A 5,717-nucleotide genomic window follows, 5' to 3' on the forward strand; every position below is an offset into this window, starting at 1 on the left:
TGTGTGTGTGTGTGTGTGTGTGTGTGTGTGTGTGTGTGTAAGCTTAAAAGCCAGTTCTAAAATCTCTCTAAGAGAGTATCACAATCGTTGTACTTGCAAGTAATGTTCGTAGCCACTTCAACATGGCTGTTCCGTTCGAACAGACTTTACTGGGATTTTTTAACCCAAGAGGACATCTCCTCTAGCTGGTTAACGATGCACAACTGCATCCGATAGTAACATAAAGAACGACTCTTCATCAGTTGTTGGCAGTCTATCTACTCCTCATTTCGAGCATTGAACAACAATATGAGTCTTCGAAGATAGTTGCTCCCATAAGTACAAAAATAAAATTTGGGATTTATGGAAGGTCAAAGTTGGCAACAAAGACAGGACACTGGAGACATACAAGGAAACCGAATTCTTCTCCTATTTTTTCTCTTGTAAAAGAAAATATGTTTCCAGCGTTCGCTATTTTACCCTCTTTCTGGTGTAACGGCCCTTTTTGTTTCTTTTCGTTCGGTTTCCGAGTATGTCTCCACTGTCTTGTTTTTGTTCCCAACTTTGACCCTCCATAAATCCAAAATTTTATTTTGGTACTTATGAGGGCAACTCTCTTTCAAGACTCATATTGTCGTTCAATCCTCGAGATTAGGAGTAGATAGACAGCCGACAACTGATGAAGGGTCGTCTTTTATGTTACTTGTCCTGTTTTCCAATTGTTTCTTTCGTTATTTGCGTAATGAAGTCATTTGCTTTCGTATCTCATTTTGTTTACTATTGGTGACATCCTGTACCCATACATGCATGTGTGTGTGTATGTATATATATATATATATATATTATATTATATTATTATTTGATTGGACGTCACGCATCAATTTCCAAGTAAGTTTATATATATATGTATGTATGTATGTATGTATCTACGTACGTACGCATGTATGTATGTATACATGTATGTATGTATATATGTACGTACGTATGTACGTACGTACAAATGTATGTATGTATGTATTATAAACAGGCACTCACACACAAATCGATGTACCACTTCATTTTTTCTATAGCGAACGTCAAAGGACTGCAAGTATTCTTTTGGCTTTTTGCATTGCTTATATCTATATATACATGTAAGCACGTGTGCTTGTATGAACATGTAAGTGCACATATATTATTGACACATGCATTTAAATACATGATGTATTTAATCTCGCGTGAGATGATCATCCATAAATATATGAATGACATGATTTTTTCAGAATTTGCAGATATATTTCATAATTGAATGTTTTTAATATGATACGAAGTTTAATTTCAAGATCTCACCAGGCTCACTGTTTCATGTTATTTATTCTTCCACTGTATATGTAATTTTCGCATGTGCTACACGTTCGAAAAAAAAAAACCAAAATACTTGCAAAATGGAAACTGAGAGGAAACACACACACGCAGACATTCACAGACACACCCACATACATACATGCTTGTATACATACATACATTCATATGTACATATATGTATATGCATGTATATATATGTATAAACATATATAAACATACATATATAGAGATATATCCATATATATATTTATATATACCTGTATACACACACACACACATATATATATATATATATATATATATATATATATATATATATATATATATATTTGTATATTTACATAAACATGTTTGTACATGTCTGTGTGTTTATATACATAGATATGCATGTGCATGTGTGTGTGTGTATGCGTGTATGTGAACCCTGGGATATACATTAAGATGTTTTAATGAACAATGTATTACAACCAATATAAACAATATACCTATAAAGTATGCTATTGAATTGAGTTAATTTCAATCACTATCTTATAAGTAGTTTATAAGTAATGGGTTTGTGGATATTTAAGCAGGGTTCACACCTGTTGTTCACCGATTTTGATTGTAACTTCGGTACAGGTTTTCAATCTACATTTCTTCAGAAACACATTGCATCGATGTGGCGTTTAATTTCATCATAATAGAGAATGTTGCTTACCTATAGATGTGTTTTCTTACACATTATATCAAAGAGATGAGGCATTGTTAACAGACAAGTAATTGAATTGTATATGTATACTCGTACACTGAAGACAACATGCGCGTGCACGCTCGTACACACACACACATACACACACACAAACCCTTCAGTTTACCTTCTTTTCTAAAGAAACTCACATCTACACATGCACATCCATACACAGACATAGGACCAATTCTTAGAATTCTCAGAGAGATTAAAACAAGTCTTAGAGTGAGTAGAGAGTTACAGGTCACTGAAAAGGTTGCAATCAGCAACGAAAATATGTGACTGACAAACAGCTGATTGATTGTTGTGGTTATATGTATGTTCACCCTCTTAAGTCTCGACTGACTCTTTTTGTGTATCGAAGCTCACACCAGCAGCATATGGGAAACCTATCTCTTATTTCATATGACGCTTAGAAAAATAGGAACAACTTAATCATTAATAATAACAAGACAAAATAACAAAGTGTTTCTGGCATTCAGAAATGTTCTAAAATATTCTAAAACGTTAAATAATTGGATGAGCATTCGGTCCTATCTCGTTGAGGAGTGAAACAAAGAGAACAAAAATGTCGAGTTTTTTGTGATTAAAGCAGCAGCCTCCACCAATTCTATTTCATGAGGAAGTTTATGATTTCGGTTTTATATATTTGGATACTCAATTGGACGGAAAACAAAACCAGTCTAAGAGCGGATGAATCAAAGGGGATAATGGCCATCCAACTTAAACATGCATTATCTTATGCTTAGCAACATTATTTTATTCACAGTAGTCTGAGAGAACTCCAATATCCCTAATAATGGATCATGGTCGAGAGAAATCATAGAATTTGCGAGTGATAATGTATTGGTGTGGTAATCTGCGCGGTACAACCAATCTTGGCGAGCAGCAGTTTCCGTAAGTACCGCCGGTAACCCGTCTAGAGATGGAGTCACAACGAAACCTGGAGCACAGACAGAATCAAATCTGCCTCAAGGGGGAGAAGATTATTTCATTCTAGCAGCAGTGTATTTTTAAAATGAGTCATAATATGACTGCATTATTACAAATTTGTATCTAAAAAACAACGGTGTCGCCAGTCGGTGGTGCAATGTCTCACAGAAGTACAGATCCAGTCGTCACTTTCATACTGCTGTGCAAATAATTAAGTGGGAAATTGAAATCAACAAGATAGATATTGGAATGTTATTTAAGAGTGAAGCAAACATGAGAGGATTCTGAAAAAAAATGCTATAGACATATAAAACAATATGATAACACTCAAACACGGTGAACACTAGCTAGCATGCCAAGTATTGTGCATCAAGCATGGAAAATATCTTTCTGACAAAGATACTGAACGAATACTGAGAAAGATTAACCTAGGACAGGAAGAACCACATATCAGCATATCAATATCAGCTGCATGGCAATGACTTTTCTAAGAATCAGGAGGACGCGACTATCCTACCCAGCCAGGAGAATACAGTGCCCGTAGATAGAACAATGGCAAGAAGAACAATGGTCAAGGAGATAGGGAACGTGATAACAATAGTTTCAACTCAGAATTCTCGAAACTGAAGCAGACATTGAAGGAACAGGAGTTCCTAGACTCAGCTTGAGGATGATATATCGAACTAGAGTTAAGGAAAAACAACAGAACTAAAGAGTAGGGTTCATACGATTAACGGTTGAAACATTAAAGATACTAACACATTGAGATTAACAAGTGCTTATATAGTTGCAGATATGTTACGGTAAATGAAGGACCAGCAGATACCCTGCTACTAATAAAAAAAATTAGTGGCCTTAAACTATATAAGTGAACCACTAGAAGCAGCATAACGTAAAGTGTTAAGAAGAGAAAGGTAGATTAGAAGAAATGCATCACATTAAGAAAATAAAAATTTGGTCAACAACCGAAGAATAAGTTGGGAGTATAGACAAAAGCTGCCAAAATCAGAAAACACGAATTAAAACATAAACAATATGAACGGTGTCGCCTATTTTATGCAAACCTTTGATGAAGTCAGGATATCGTAGAACTTTTCAATACCAGCTAATAGAAGAAGAGAGCACAACGAACAGGATATAGGTATCGTTAACAGTTTGACACCAGGGTAAATATAAAAACAAGAGAAAAATTTGTGTATTACACTAATCTGAAATACTCGAGTGGTAGAAAAGAGTTTACGTAATTGTGTTACTAGAATTTGGGGAACAGGGACGAACATTTTGAAAACAGACACAGGTAAGATCATGTATGAATGTCTCAGAATTTGGAATCATGTGCGAGTATGTATGGAAGTGCGTGGCTATATGCAAATGTATGTGTATGTGTGTATTTGTGTGTGCACAGCAACAGGCTTAAGCAAATTATTACACTCAATTAGCTTAAATGCGATTTTACATGTGTAACATGTAATCCTTGTCAGGTTCGATTCACAGCAACATACTGGGCGCGAGCGCTCACTCTTAGTCGAAGACAGAGATGTGAAAAAGAGGAAACGGGAGCAGAAGGTATGCTAATACTGTGAACTTCACTTTAAACGAAACTATGTGCATACAGATTTATATTTCTCTTGCGTGTGTATTCGTCTACTATAGTATGTGAAATTTTATCGACATATGACTCTTTTACTATAGTTTCGTACACAAACGGAGATATTTCTATATTGCAATGCTTGCACACTTCACCTTTACTTATGTACATTCCTAATCAACGAGTTAGCATTAATAAGGAAGTTTCAGAACAAGGGCTTTCAAGCAATTTTATGTAAGTATTCTATGAAACTGTATCTTACACACCAAGCCTGTTTCATTAATGCTCGCTTGTTTATCATTTATAGCAGAACTGAGCCAATCTCTGGAGGCTGGTAATTGAACGATTTCATAATAGTATACAGAATTTAAACTTTACGTGCAAGTTATTGAAGCCCTTGTCGACAACACGGTGCTTGCGTTATTGATAGTTAACATAGACCAAGCTTTTGGTGCGTTAATAATCTAGATTCATTTTGTTTTAGTGCTACACAAGTGATGGAATACAGGCTGTAATTCTTCGTGTTAAATCAAATTTTCGATTCCACTATTTGATCTTTAAAACAATTACTTAGTGCAATCACAGATTTATGATCAAGGTATAAACTTTTCCACATGAATTAATAAACACTATTTATATTTTTAAAAATGTATCATTCCTCTTGTGTATGACGTGTAAAGTATTATATAATTTGGATATGCGTTGCAGTTTAGCCCGTTGAGGTAATTAGGTTTGATTAGATAAAGCTAGCAAATTAATTACCATTAGTGAATATTTGTTCGTAAATGCCTCAGTTTATCCAATTAAGGCCAATTGAAATTTTAATCAGTTTAATAATGTCTCAACGCCAACACGTAATTGAAATTAACCAGTTATTAATCTGTAATATTAATAGCTATTCCAGTCGAGCAGCGTAGATGACGATGCAAAACTCCATCGGACCAAGTCTTCATTGTAGAGCTATTGGTTCAAACCATTTTCTGAAAATTGTCTTTAAAATGTTGGAACGTCACAACCTCCAATCATAATTTCTCTGAAATATAGAATCGACATAACAAGCTCAGAATAAATATATATAGTCTTTAAATAAATCATTCGGTTTCAAATTTAGAAGTTGCGTGTAGTCGATTATATTTGTTTGAGAAT

Source organism: Octopus bimaculoides, chromosome 2, assembly GCF_001194135.2.
Source record: "Octopus bimaculoides isolate UCB-OBI-ISO-001 chromosome 2, ASM119413v2, whole genome shotgun sequence".
NCBI lineage: Eukaryota > Metazoa > Mollusca > Cephalopoda > Octopoda > Octopodidae > Octopus > Octopus bimaculoides.